A 15669-nucleotide genomic window follows, 5' to 3' on the forward strand; every position below is an offset into this window, starting at 1 on the left:
CAAAACCTCTGCAAGAGTTTATATTTTATTTATTTCTCAAGCCTCATCTTTCTTTCCACTTCAGGTCTCACTACAGAAATTCTGTCCTTGGGATGACATCTGCAATTCTCACCTGCCCCTGCAAAGTAACATCTTAGTAGCTGTACCCACGTCCAATCATCATTTTGAAAGAGAACACGCCTTTGCCCCGCTCTTGTGCGTGAATACCTTAAAGGATGCTCCAGTGTTACCCAGTGTCTCTCACGCACGGCACTAGGCGCCTTTGCAATGTTACCTTTACCTGAATAGCTGTGTGATTTGTATCAGTCTTCTTCTCTCGACTGTAGGCTAACTCTTACAGGCTATGCCCTTCTTTTTGTCATTATGTAAGCAAGTCCTGGGCATCATCTTGGCTTATTGTTATGGAACCAATCAATGGATGAATCTATTTTTCCTTAAAGATCTCTGGAAAGAAGTCATTCAGTAACATCCCAGGAGTCAGGTAAAAAGCAGACAGAACTAGGGTATATTTGCACGACAGCTATTGAACAGAAGGGTGGAAACACCGGGACATCTGTAACAGGACAGGGGAAGAGAATCATCGGCGGAGGTGATTGTCGGAACACCACGGTGGCTTCTGTATGTGAATCAGGGTCAAGAAGAGAACAGACACGAGATGGGAAGAATCCATTCTGCTGTGAACTCTGCTGTTTTTCATACGAGCACACAAACCCTACCTTTGCCTTCCTCGCACTCCCCTTTCCAACGTGGGCTGCATATGGAAGAAAACAACCTCCTCACACTGGTCTTACAGGTCGTCTGCCCAGCGACCGGAAAGCCCACTTCGAGAAGACGCCTCCTGTGCCGATGGGTCAGACCTGCCCCCCTGACCAGGGAGCGCGAGCGAAGCCCTGAAGAACGCTGTTCACAGGGCAACCCTGGGGGCAGGAGAGCCCGGACAAGAGGCCACATCCTGTGTCCCACTCACCCTTCCCTCTGTTGCGTGTGTCTCCATTTTTCTCTTTTGCTTTTTCCCAAAGGGTTCCTACTACATCCACTTCAGTGCTTTTTCCAGTGTTTTAAAATATACTGAGAAAATACAGCTCTTGGAGATAATCTTAAATTATTACAGGTAAAAACATACTCCAAGAAGACTGTGTTCTCTGTTCTAATTCTCAGATTAAATTCATCCTCTGCATAATCCCTTATTAGTTATGAAACCAAGCTTTTATAATCCTGTGACAAAGGGAGAGAGAGAGGATCGGGAACCCCTGCAATATTAATTTGCAGATGTTGGTTGCAGGTCTCTGGAAAATCTTTCAGGGAAGTACACAAGTATTCTGGTAAAGGGTGATTAAATTTGAGCACATGTTTAATTTTATGACTGCAGGATAATTTCTATTTATTCAAAAGCCGGCGTTGCACAAAGATGTGACATTGTCATTATTAATTTTTGTACATCTTCTGCATTGCTGAAATGCATCATTTTTCATCCTTTGCTATAGTTACATGTTTGTTTGCAGCAAGGCTCTTGGTTTCTCTTCAATTCTAAATAATGCACACTTTCCTCTCCTTGTAAAGGGAGTTTTTAGATAAACTTGGTTCGGTGTGCATATTTTTTAATATGTAAAAGAAAGAAATAGACACTGAAGGCAGAAACTGGTCCAGTACTCTGTCGATTTAACGGAGCTTGAATTCTATGTCATCAGAACTGATGGTAAATAAAATGGAGAGGGCATCGCTGAAGTCACTCACACGGAGCGTGAACTGAGAAATACGGACCCAGCCATCACGACACCTGCTCGGGGGCTTGAGGGCCACCAGCATCTTTACCCCCACTGTGGGTGGGACCGTCCACTTCCCATCAGGACAGTCCTTCCACGGGCCAGTGTCCACGTGTGTGCGCGTCAGGCCTGTGGCTTGAAATGAGGCCACGCCTCCCGGTCAGGCCAGAACTAAAGGAGGCCAAACCGTCCAGGGATTCTGGCCCAACACACGTCAAGCATCTGGCTCACTTACGGCTGTGGTGTTTCGTCCAAGGCCCATATACATTCACTTCAGCTGCGTATTTTCTCTTTAGTGTCCTGAGTATGCCTCCCTATTTCCTGTTTCCCAGGATTTCATGTGGCCGTGCCTGTTCACCCTGCAGCTGAGCATATACTCAGGCGAGCCACCCGCAACTGTGCCATCAGGTAAACCCCGAGGGAGCTGAGATGCGTGTCACTGGGGACCACCCAGGGGTGCCCAGGGGTCCGTACCAGCCTGTGAGAGCTGACCGTGTCCGCCCGTTCACAGCGCTGCGTACAGTGACTTCACTTTGGGGGCCTGAGACCAGCTCTCGAGGAAGCATTTACACTAAGGAAAGCTTAGAGATACATATGTATATACATATATGTGTGTGTGTGTGTATAGGGTGAAGGTAGGTGAAAGCAGTGTCACTAATACTCACAGTTTACAGTTTAATGTATGCTCATTTGGAATGTTTAAAAATCACAAGTTGGGAAAACTTAAAACAATTTTTCCCGTTCCTGCTGACCATCCCAACTACTTACGCCCTGGTACCAAGCCACGCCCACCTGTCCCCTGGATGGGAGTGACAGCCTCCGCCTTCACTTCCTGCCTCCCGCCCCTCCTCGGAGAACCGCCGGAGCCCCTTCTCTTTAAACGGAAATGCGTGGCCCTCCTGCTCGGACAGGCCAGCGGCCTCACAGCCCACCGAGAGGAAAGTCTGAAGTCCTCGACGTGGCCCCGAACACTTGACACCGTCTGGCCCCGATGATTCGTTTACCTGGTGCCCGACCGGCTTACCCCTCGTTTGCTGTTCCTCTCCGGCTGCACGGCCCTCTGGGCTGTGCTTGCAGACCGCCAGCAGCTGCTGCCTGGGTGCCTCTCTCCAGTACGCCCGAGACGCACTCTACGCTGCCTTTTTTATCTTTTTTACTCGTAGTGTCCACCTCGACTGGGCCTCCGTAACAACCTCGCTTGGTTACTACGCTACCCATCACCCCCGTCTCCCCGGGCCCCACAGATAACTTCCGAGCAGAGGGACCTCGGTGACTGCGAGCGAGAAAGGCACTGCCTGTCGCACGTTCAGAGGCCCCGTTGTCCGTATTTCTCGTAGCCCACTGTGTGAAACAACGTTTCAAACATGAAAAGACATGGAAAATAAATTTTATTAAGAAAACGCTGGAGGGATTATCTAAAATCTAGGACATGGTTGGCAAACCCTGGATTGTGCTGGTACCACCCGTGAGCTGAGAGTTGGTTTTTTTTAAAATGCTTTAATGGGTAAAACCATTATGTTTCAGCAAGTGAAAATTACATGAATGCTAATTTTAGTTTCCATAAGTAATGTTTTATTGAAACACAGCCGCACGTGTTTCTTTATACATTGTCTTCGTCTGTTTTCACACTAAAACACCAAAACCAAATGGCGCACAAAGCCTAACATATTTGCTACTTGGAGCATTAGAGAAAAAGATCACTGGGTCTTGGTCTAGAGCACAGGCGGCAAACACAAGGCCCTCCACCTTGTTTTATCTGGCCCGGCACCTTGTCTCTATCTGGTGGCAGCACCAAGCTCCTTGCCCCTAGGTTAAGGAGCAGTTACACGTATACAGTCCTAACATTACACTCGGCCCTTTGAAGGCATCCACGAGGCTGATGTGGCCCTGGTGACAATGAGTGTGGCACCCCTGGTCTAGAAGATTCTCAGGTGACTCATACCTGGTCTCATTGATCTCAACCTTTACGTTCTCTCTCCATCTCAGATATTCACTGTACTTGCCGTGTAGTTGGAAGCCCGACTTTGTATTCTAGTTCAAATACTACGCAGCCAGTAGCCAGTGATCGTCATTTTTAGGAGTACTCTTAATTTTAATCATTATGAGCACATTCTGCAATTATAATTAAATGAGTTGAATGAAATGAGATCTCACATAGCTAGCAGCAACAATTCAAATATAGAAAATAGTCCCAAACATTTGCAATCTAACTTCAATTAAATAACTCCATGCACCGGGGGAAAATAAAACCAAAAACCTGGTAAAACCAAAAGGTGTCTGCAATTTTTCTTCCCTATCCTGGGTAAATAACTATTACCAGCTTTAATAGTTCAGTCCACAGAAGCAAGTGTGGGAGGTGGTTCAGAAAGTGACCTCTGAGATGAACACGCACGGGCACACTTGCCTGCTGTTCTGGCATTCACTATGTGCCGTGACCCTGCTACAGTCTTTGCGATGAGCCACGTTTAAATGTGGCGCGCTGCCTGCCATCCACGACCTGCCACTTAGACATTGGGACAAAGGCATTGTCTAATAAAACCAACAGCGTTCTATTTACCTCGGGAATATTTTCGTTTGTTCAGTGTAATTTAAAAACATTTATTAAAATGTTGTTCATCTTTCTGTGAGGCTATTACCTTTTTCTAAGAACATACTTCACCTGTATGGATTAGACTTCCATAGTTTAAAGGTAGTTTTATCTTAATTTTCTCCCATCATTTCCATAAGAATCCTGATGGATTTTTCTTTGAGAGGGGGGTGATCTTTATTGAACTTATGCATCCGAGTAGAAATAATGTCTGTACAAGACCAAATGTTTATTACTGTAACTTCAGCATCATCCTTAAAATGCAAACACATTTTTTAATAATCAACTCATAACCAAAACCCATGACTTTAGAGTCAATAGCTTCTCTGCAGCCAAAGTAACGCTTACAAATGGTTAAGACTTGAATGCAAAAATTCAGTTGGTTGGGAAGCTAATTCAACTTCCAACTTGCTCGAATAGAATTACAAAAGGGAAAATTGTGTTTTTCACAGCGAGGCAGCCCACTGGACTCACCGACACTGGGCAATTGTTAGAGCGTTTAGAATCCCGAGAATAAAGAACCCAGACATCCTTCAAACAGTGTTCTGGTGTCCTTGCTCCCCCCTCATAGGTCTGTGGGTGTGTGGAATGATACAGCAGTTGCGGCTTTGCTGAGCGGGTCCGATGCTTCATCTCTGCAGACAGCCTGCTGAACCTGACGGGGAGGGGGAGGGACACCCTCTCCCTTTAAGTCCTCTGATGCCTCTCCTGCCAGCTCAAGTGCCCATGCCAGGAGGTGCTCCGGGAGGCTGCACGGCCCACAGCGGCAGCCGTGCCCACGTGTCACAGGCTGGCTGTCCCAGATTCCAGGTGCCGTGGATCCGTGGCCACCCAGGAACTGCACGCTGGCTCTGTGCTCGGCAGAAAACCGCCCCTGCCTCGTCCTCTCCAGAACCCTCCCCAGCCTCGTCCCCGACCACTTCCAACTCTGCTGCAGCTCCAGCGAGCAAGGCAAAGGAGGAGCTGGTCAGACACCCAACGAGACCCCACTGCCTTCTCCTTCGTCGCCCTGGGGATTCAAACTCCCTGCCATTTGAAGACAGTTTTAAGTGGAATAAAAAGACGAGACTAGACCTTGATTGGTTTTGTTTCCTAAACCAGTATTCTTCCATTAAAACCCACCATTCAACTCTCCCTGGATAACCGGCCATAACTCTAGAATGCCCAGTGCTAACTAAATGTGAAGAGCTTGCACGTCACACAAGAAAAACCTGGGCAAACAGAAAATGACTTTCCCTGAGCTTATCAGAAAACTGAGGTCACAGGACGACCTTCCACCTGAAATGTGGACAGGCAGGCAGACCCCAAGCAATTGTGCCAGGTAAGATCTGCTGGCCTGGAGCAGAGGCCCCGGGAGCCCTAAACTGGTGAGGACCACGAAATGATAATGTGACAAGTGGCTGGAGTCTACGTGTGGATGAGCTCGTGAGTGAGCATGCCCAGAAGCCACGGTCTTAGGAGGACCCCGCCTTTGGCGGGGGGTTTACCTCCAGCAACCTCACCAGGCTCTCCTGGGGAAGAGCCGAGAAGCCCGTCTTGGCTCCCGCCGGAGTAGAAGCTTGATCATTGTGATAAATGCTCACAGAATCCTCCGCCATGAAATGCGGCTCTGATTGAAAGATGCCACCAGAGTCTCCTCCCACCGGGAGGAGGGGCGTTCTCTCTCTCTGGGTCCTCTGGTCTCCTGGTCCCACATAGCGGGAGGAGGACTAAGGGACACCGGAGAGAGTCACAGCCCAGGGACGCAGGCCCGTTAGAAGAGTGAGGCCCTTCCATAAGATGGCAGAACGCTACCCAGGTCCCCCACCAGCAGAGCTCCTTTGTCAAGGGGGGTGGGGCAGGGGGGTTAGGGCTGCAACAGAGGCCAGACGCAGGGTCTGGGTGGAAGGGACTCCTACGGATGCCCAGAGGTAAAACCGGCGTAGAAACAAGGGTGGCGCAGGAACCTGAAGACCCGGCAGCCATGGAGTTTGCCCACTACAACAAACATTAAACCCAGATGGATGCCGAGACGGCCGGACAGAAAGCCTCCCACGAAAGCCTACTGTCTCAGGTCCTTTTGCAGGACGCATTACAGCTGTGAAGAGAAGGGGAGGGGAGGGGAGGGGAGGAAAACCACAACCTGAACAATGTGACAAAGCAAACATCAGCACCAGGTTCAGCTGTGACACTGATTTTCAGATTCTCAGGCAGAAATGTAAAGGAACTATGACGAATGTATCAAGGGCTCCAGGGCAGGAGTAGGTGATACACAAGAACGGATGGCTAACGCAGATGGAGAGATGGAGATGCTAAGGACAAAGTGCAGGGAAAGGCCAGAAATCAAAAACACTGTAATGGACATAAAGAATTCCCTGGCGGACTCATCAGTAGAATGGACACAACCGAGGAAAGAACCAGTGAGCTTAAGAAGCAGTGCACTTCAAAACCCCAAGGGAAACCGCTGGCCTTGGGTGTGGTTCACTGCCAAGGGCTACGGAAACTGGACGGTTCCGTGCCCACCGCTCTACACACAGATGAACTGCCACATGGACAAGAAGAGCAATCTTCAAATTGCTATGTGGTGGCCCCACATATCGAGCCCCCCAATATACTCCCCTATTTATCATGTATGAGTATATCTTATCGTTATTTTATCTGCATTTCCTTACGGCTAGTAAGATTGACCATCTTTATAATAGAAATATATTATTCATCGCCCTTTGCCACTGTAGGCTTCTTAAGCTATGGTCAGTGGCAGTTAATTTAATATTTCTTTAACAGTAATTCCTTCGAAATATTAAGGTGAATGATTGTAGCTGTAGGTAAAATAGTAATCATTAAATTCAGTCAGTATATTTGCATAGTAAAAGTCATTTAACTAATGGCCTTACATTGAACCCGGCTAATAAATTTACATGTTTTATTGTCAATTAATTTCTTCATACATGCCATCAAACCCATTAAAAATTAGCAGATGGATACAATTAGCCATGATCATGAAAACACATTACCAAGAATGTCATGCATCGCTTATTACAGGAAAGAAAAGTTTAATTACTGTCATCAAAATAATTGATAAGCTTGTTATATGTAGGTTTGCCCTACAAAATAACAGAAAACATGATTTCCCAATGTTCATTGGCATATGAGTGGAAAATAACCATATTAACACCAGAAGGCATTAACGTGCAGGATGGATTCTCACGAGTGAGTGGCCGACTCCTAAGGCAGCCTGCCGGGGCGAGAACTGTCGCTGTAAAACCAGCCCCCGGACGGCCTGTGCAGATCCGGGCTTGGACTTCCCCAGGGCACGGACCCTGAAGAACGCAACGGGCACGTGGCCCGGCCCGTCGTCCCCTTCCCCTCCGCGCTGCTGTCAGACAACCAACCCTCCGGGCCACTCCTTGCGTGCGCCGCCGGACGTGACGCAGCATGGTGACCTCTAGGTTCCTTTGCAGGACTGACTCCTCATTCTGGGATTCCTTAATGCATTCGAAACAACAGCCATTCCTGCTGCTATACAATAATTAGTATGCTTCCAAATAGCTCTAATCGCTGACTCTGACCTTTTCTACTGAATCGCAATGTGACTTCAGAATGTGTTTCAACGCGTTCATTCATCTATTTATTCATGCATCAAAATGGCAAATAAAATGTAATAGGAATCCAGGTAACAGTAGTTAAAAACGGCCTTTATTTTCAGAAGATTTACCTTCCTCATGGGGTGCCAGAGAGTGACAGACACGCTGTAAATGAATGGACATAGGCCCATGCATGGTGACGGATGGAGCTGAGTGGAGGGACATCATCAGGGCGAGAAGGTGGTGCGTGGTAAGGAGAGTCTGTGTCAGGTGGGGGGAGTGCCCGACGGCGTCTCTGCGGCAGGGAATTTAGTGAGGGGCAGAGGAGAGTGTGGAAGTGGGTCCAACTCCAAGCTCCCACGTCAGGGAGGAGCAGGGCAGGCAGGCAGGCCGGACCCGTGAGAGCTCTGAGACGGAAAGGTGGCCGGTGCGGCTGGAGGTGGAGAGCCGTGGGAGGTGAGGTCGGGAGGGTAAACAGGCACGGGGTGCCCCACACGGAGTTTTAACTTAGTCTGAGCGACAGGAGAAGCCACTGGGTTGTTTCAAAGAGAAGAAGGCCGTCATCTAAGTCGGGCTTCAAGGGGTTCCTTCTGCCGTTGCAGGGACCGCACGAGCCAGCAGGGGGAGCCGGTTATTGCAACAATGTAGAGGACAGATACGGGGGGTGGACGGCTTGCAGTCGAGCGGTCGTGGTGCAATGGGTGAGACACTGTTGGGTTTTAGGTGTGAGACGTGGGAGACGACAGTTCCCGTGAAGCCCGAGGTACGGATGCAGAAAGCGGGAGAAGTTGGGAATCGGGGAGCCATTGAGCTCGGGGCACTAAACAGTTAGGATGTTAGCTTGTTTTGACTGAACTACTTGGCCAAAGAATCCACTAGTTATTTGTTTTGGTTTGGGAGCTCTGAGAATACTTCCTGTGGCGCTGAGGACAGCGTGAAGTGGGACGTTCTGAGAACCTCGGGTGTGTGCTGGAGGGAGGAGGGCGGGAGAATTCTCGACGCGGGGGAAAGAGCAGACAATCCCAGGAAGAGCATCTGCAGGGCTGGGAAATGAGAGGATCGGGGCAGAAACAAAGGCCATCTCCCCGGATGTGACCACCAGCCCTATGTCCTTGGAAAAATACGGGGAGTGAAGTCCGGGACAGTTGATGGTCTTGTTGGTGGGAGTGGTGCGTAATCCCTTTGAATAGCTTTTATTTCCATCATTTGAAAGTGAGAAATAAGGGCAAGAACATGAGGCCTAAGGAGGTGGGTGTAAAATAGTCATTGAGAAACTCAGACGAGTGAATTAGCTGGGAAAAGCAATCGTTTTACTAAATACCACCATGGGCAGCTTGGTGTCATGGTTCATCAAGATAAATTGACACAATTGCCCTGGCTGGTGTGGCTCAGTGGATTGAGCGCCAGTCTATGAACCAAAGGGTCACTGGTTCGACTCCCAGTCAGGGCACATGCCCGGGTTGCAGGCCAGGTACCCAGTAGGGGGCGCATGAGAGGCAACCACATGCTGATGTTTCCCTCCTTCTCTTTCTCCCTCCCTTTCCCCTCTCTAAAAATAAATAAATAAAATCTTTAAAAAAAGATAAATTGACACTTGAAGATGTGGTTTTATATTCATACACAGACATTTAGCTATTTAGATGAAGACATGAGAAAGAGTAGACTCAGCATTTTCTTATTCATGTACAACAGAAAGTGTGAGTCTTCGGAGAGACAGAGTGAATATAAGCATAACTAAAGAGATGGTTGGCCCAGTATGAACCAGCTACAAAATGAATCGAGGTCATAAGGGTCAAGGAGAAGCCGGTAAAAATAAACGGATTCAGAAAGCTGGTGGATTTAAACTTTTTGGCGTTGCAGTACTAGAATGGATGAGTTGGAAAGGCAGAAGGTATTAGAAGTAACTTCTATCAGGACATCAAATTACCAAAAAATAAAATAATAATGTAAAAAAAAACAAGGAACAGTAATTTTCTCTCTTTCACTGTTTAGTTACACTAGCTTGGTTGCTAGAGAACTGAAGGAATTAGTGATGAGGCGGTCGTTTGGAAAGAACGGCAGAAAGCAATGGGTGGTATTTTTACGACAGACTTCAAATGGAGGGAGGGGATCCAAAGAAGCTGGAAAGTATTGATCCAGGAGCACCAACGAAGAAGCCAGGTGCACGCACAACCTGTCTCTAGGAACAGTGTTAGCCTGGAGGGGTAGGAAAGAAACAAAAGACGACTCAGGAGGGTTGAAGAGGCATCAACGCTCCCGGGACAAGAGGGGTTCTCTCTCAGAGCGAGAAGGTGGATGGGACATCGGCGAGGACATCACTGAGAGAGGCTTTGGTGGCTGAGCCCATGAACGTCAGCCTGGAAGGGTGCAAGGTTGGGGAAGGCGTGTGTGATTAAGTCTCTGCAGAACCCAGAGCAGGCAAGTGCCCACGTGATGAGGCGTGAGGATACACGTTGACCTGGGAATCCTGGGTTTCCTGCAGATCTCGGGGTTATTGACACAGCTTTGACGGTCTCTTTGGCAGTTTGAATGTGTGTGTGAGAGGGTTTCTGTGAGTTTTGTCCAAGGAAGTGAGGGTAGCATTTCCAGAAGCACAAGAATTTCGTGGGCCCCTGATTCAGGAAAACAACTAGTAATGCTGAGCCCATGGAAATGCTTTGGCACTGGAAGGATGATTTAGGGTAAATTAAATGTTTTCACTTGAGATCATACACATTTTCCATAAATAATATTTAAAGACATACTCTAATTTCTAATTCCCAGGCCCTAGGAAATATCTAGTACTTCTATTTCTGTTCCCTTTTCTTTATAAGGAAATCCAAAACCCCTTTAAGAACATGGGCATGACTGATAACATGCAGAAGGAAACTACCATAGGTATCTTTCTATACACAGTTTTGGATAAAATATAAAATACTTTAATGAGCTTTTCCTAATAAGAGGAACTCTCTCAACCCAGGTCCCACAGAAGCAAATATCATCATTTTCTAAAGTGCCTTGACCAAAACCGACATTTCTGGGTCTCGGTAACATGGGCATGTTCAACTTGTTGCAGAATTCCTTTCTATTGGCAAGGAGTACTTGAACTAAATATCATCATCTATTTCCTAACTTCATTTCCTCCCTAGATTTCTGAGTTGTCTGCAACATATGTTGTAACCACCAAATCACTCACAAACCCTGGGCTCAGTAATCCTCAGTTCCTCAGAGGCTGGCCTCGGAGCAGCCTGGGCAGGCGAGAAAGGGACCGCCTGAACCATCAGGCTGACTCTTCAGCAGTAAGTAATATATTGGAGAAATGCTGAGAATAATTTTTCACACGATATTATCCATCAGTTTTGCAACCAGAAATAAAGGAACGGTCACTGTGATCGACAGTGTCTAGATTATTTCAGCCACCCCGCGAGAAATCTGCGAGGAGTGAACTGAAACCAACAGGTAGGAAACAAGACCAAAAACTATGGAAAGAAATGATGAAATGCAGAGGTTCCAAGCAGGAAGGGATGTTTAACATTCAAAGATTTCTGACTGTATAATTGATCTCCTTGTACCTAAAAACACAGGGGAAATAGAACCATTGTTAATTTATCTCCTGAGATTGAGATTTGTTTCCAGAGTATATACTGACCAGCTCTACATCATAAATAACTTTTAATTCATAGTAATGACTGCCAGATTTAGCAAATAAAATACAAGGTGACCAGTTAAATTTTTTTTAAGTTTTTAAAATTTTTATTTAATTTTAGACAGAGGAGAAGGGAGGGAGAAAGAGAGGGAGAGAAACAGCAATGTGTGGTTTCCCCTTGAATGCCCCTTATTGGGGACCTGGCCCACAGCCCAGGCATGTGCCCTGACTAGGAATCAAACCCATGACCCTTTGGTTTGCAGGCTGGTGCTCAATCCACTGAGTCACACCAGCCAGAGCCCAGTTAAATTTAATATTAAATAAACAATTACTTTTAAGTATAAAAGCGTGTCCCATGCATTAATATTGTTGTTTCATGCTGTCTGCAGTTCGAATTTAACCAGGCACCCTATATTTAATCTGGTAATCCCAGTCACGGTGCTGCTGTGAATGAAGTTACCCAGAACTGTCAGAGTAGCTAAGTCCTCTCTAGTGTGTACAGCCTCAGAGACGGAATTTACGGAACCTGGACTTTTACCTCCTCTGACTCTACCATGAACAATGTTAGCCATGTGACAACGGTAATTTCTACTATCGTCGCGTCCTCAGTGGCGCAGCGGGGATGATGACTGCTTCTCAGATTTGCTGAGTAGGTGATCAGAGACACGTGTATGAAGCACTTGTGTCTGCTAAGGTCCTTAAGAAACAGCAGTGCTGTGACCACACACCCCAGGCTGCACGGAGGCCCACTCTCGGGCACGACCAGTGTCCTGATGTTTAAGACAGTGAAGCGGAGAACATGGGTCACGTAAGAGACCTGAGAAATTGTCATTTCGATTTCTCCGTTTTAGCAGGAAAGACATGGAGGCCTATAATAAGAAGGTTCGTTTAGAAGAACATCTGCCACATTCAGGTACTTAGTGTCCATTTCTTCGTAAAATCATTAAGTTATGGTAAACGTCTATAGGCAGTCTATGTTATTTCTTAAGAAAACCAGCGAGGGGTAGGGTGTTAAAACCATCTCATGGGGGTAACGGAAGTGGTCCCCAGCTTGTTTAATTTATGGAGAGCCAGCTAGTGTTCCTGGGGCTGGGTGAGTCGAGGATTTTGGCAGCATCTAAGAACATTGTGAATGCATCTTTCAATTTGGAAAATTGTTGAAAATTATGAGGGGGGAGAGAGAGAGACATCACTTCCCTTTTTAATAATAAAAATATTAGCTCTGACTTCACCCTCTATCGCTTGTGGGCATGTGTTCAATTTAGGTGAACTGAACTGAAACTGTCACGGAATATAAAGTAACCAAAAATGTTTCCATAAAGAAACAAAATGCTAGAAGATAAGGGGGAAACTAACTAGACCATATCTCTTAATAAATACTGTGATTAAGAGTCCTGACAAATGGATGTGTTTTGTTCTTCACTATTATTTATGTTTGTGGATGTCCAGGGTGCTTGTGATGGTTGATTCAGTGACCACTTGACTGGGCGCCAGCGCCCAGATATCCGGTCACACGGCCCTCTGGACGTTTCTCTGAAGGCATTTGGGGTGTGAGATAATATTTCCTCAGTGAGGCAGATTGCCCTGCATAACGTGGGTGGGCTTCCTCCCGCCAGCGGCAGAGAGACTGTCAGAGAACAAAGACGGGCCTCCCCTGAGCAAGAAAGACTTCTGGCCGCAGAACGCCAGCGGCAACTCTCCAGCCGCAGGAGCCAATTTCTCAAACGCAATCTCCCTCTCTCCTCTCTCCCTCTCTCTGTCTCTCTCTCCCTGTCTTGTTCTTTGTCGCTGTCATCTCTACCTCTTTATACCCACACACACATGTGCATACACATGCACACAGGTATATACAGACAGATATAAAAATAAAGATAGATGGAGATGTGGCTCTCCTGATGATTCCGTTTCTCTGGAGAGCCCTGACATAGAGTGTGTGTGTGCATGCGTGCGTGTGTGTGTGTGTGTGTGTGTGTAGTTTGTACTGATTTTTAACAAAGAGCAAGAGGTAGCTATGCAAATATGTCTGACATTAAAGCATTATCTAAGCACTTGACATAAAAATCAGTCAAGGAAAGGATCATTGAGAATGAAAATGAGACACGTTAGCCACGTGACAATGGTAAGGCTGTCACCTTGCTCCACGTGTCTTTGCGTGCACTCTGAGAGTTACGGTCAAGGTCAGCCAAGTAGGTCTCATTGATGTTCGTATTTGCACAAGTTTCCCATTGCATTCAGTGTCACAGCATCTAATAAGTTCCATTATTTTTAACCCTGGCTGGAGCGGCTCAGTTGGTTGGAGTGTCATCCCATAGACTGAAAGGTCCCAGGTTCGATTCCTGATCAAGTCACATATCCAGGTTGTGGGTTTGATCCCCAGTCAGGGCGCATACCAGAAGGCAACCAAATTAATGTTTCTCTCCTATATTAATGTTTGTCTCTTTCTCGCTTCCTCTCTCTCTCTCTCTCAACTCCCCCCTTTTTCTCTTTCTAAAAACAATGAAAAAAAAATGTCCTCGGGGGGGTGAGAATAAAATAAAAAGTACCATTACTTTAATTTTGGGAGATTAAAAAAATAAAACTAGTAAGAAGCATCATAAAATATGCCTCATTTGCATAAGGCGATGAGGAGGAGGGATCTATGCACAGGCTGGTTTGTGCAGCGGGAGGGGAAGCAGTTAATCTGCCTGATTTGCATCCCGCCAGTGATGGAACGCGTATTCCTTTTCCCCCTTTACGCCTCTCACCTGTTCAACGCGGGAGACACTTAGAGCCGAAGATGCACGGCAGCTATCCTGGCTGTTCCTTTCCTTCAACCCTTTCTAATTGGAGCCCCGGGCTCGGCTCCCTCGCCAACCACATCCCGTGCATCGCCGCTCTGAGGGAGAAATGAGTGGGAACAGCGACAGCCAGAGAGGCAGGCGGGCTGTTTAGGAGACGGGCTGCGAGAGAATGGGGGGCATCCGGTAGCCTCGGGCTCCTACCTGTGATAAGGCTGTGACGGGTGGTAATGGGCCCCGTTCTCTGTGGCAGGCGGATTTCCACAGGTCGCAGAGGCCAGAAGGCAGGTTGCAAGTTAAACACGAAGGCCCACGTGCTCACCGCTGCCTGCTGCTCCGTGTGTTGTAACAGGGGCGCCTCCTCCGATCTGCCGCCCTGGGGGAGGACCTCCGCCGTCAGCAGCCAGGGGTTGCTAGGAGCCCAGGGCTCCGATGCCTGCGGAGCGGCAGCCAGGCACCCTGGGGCCCGGGATGGATGCTGGGGAAATCCAGGTCAGCCCGGAGGCGGGTTTGGCATCACAGGGCCTCCGGAATGGTTATGATATCATCGTTTGCAGCACAGACGACAGCCGTACAAAGATAGCCAGGTTTGCGCTCAGTTTACTTTTGGCATTTGGACATTCTTCTTAAATCCCTCTCAGGAGTCAGGGTACGGTAAGACAGTTTAGTGCTTCCGCGAGGCTCCCCGCGTTTGCCGGCCCCGCTCCTGCCTGTAGGTGCTGGGACGTCAGACGCCACCACACCCGGTTCTGATAAACACGCGCGAGAACGCCGGCTGTCGGGGCACTGACCTGAGACGTGTCTGCACCCTGTTTGCACCCGCGAGTTCACCTCGAGCGAAGGGTCACTGCAGGCTGTCCGTTAGCCATCAGCTTGTTACAAGGCAACAAGTGAGGCGATAAGAATGACTTTGTTTTTGCATTTTTGTGTTATTTCTCTGAGTGTCCATAGAAAATACAGAGTTCAAAGGAGTACGGTTTGTTTTTTTGTTTTTTTTTTGCAATCTTGATGACAGAGTGAAAACGTAGCCAGCGCAGCCAGCACACAGCGAGGGTATTCACCGCTGTTTGTGGGCTTTGACGGATGAAGCGCTGCTTGGAATATTCCGTTTCCATACGTACTTTTTGAGGAGCTGGAATCAGCGAGCACTGGAAGGGCTGAGTCCGGTTTGGCCGTGTGACCCAGGTCAGTAGACTTGTCCGTCACCTACGCGGTTCACCTGGAGTAACGGTGTAATTCCCTCTGCAAGCTAAGGGCTGCCACGGATCGTCCATCATGTTCACCATTCATTCCTCTTAGTGAGTAAACTGTCTTTGGTTCATCTTGTATTTCTCCCATTAAGCAAGTCGAAATG

The sequence above is a fragment of the Phyllostomus hastatus genome, unplaced genomic scaffold (assembly GCF_019186645.2).
Source record: "Phyllostomus hastatus isolate PE091 unplaced genomic scaffold, TTU_PhHast_1.1 phas_scaffold_216, whole genome shotgun sequence".
Taxonomy (NCBI): domain Eukaryota; kingdom Metazoa; phylum Chordata; class Mammalia; order Chiroptera; family Phyllostomidae; genus Phyllostomus; species Phyllostomus hastatus.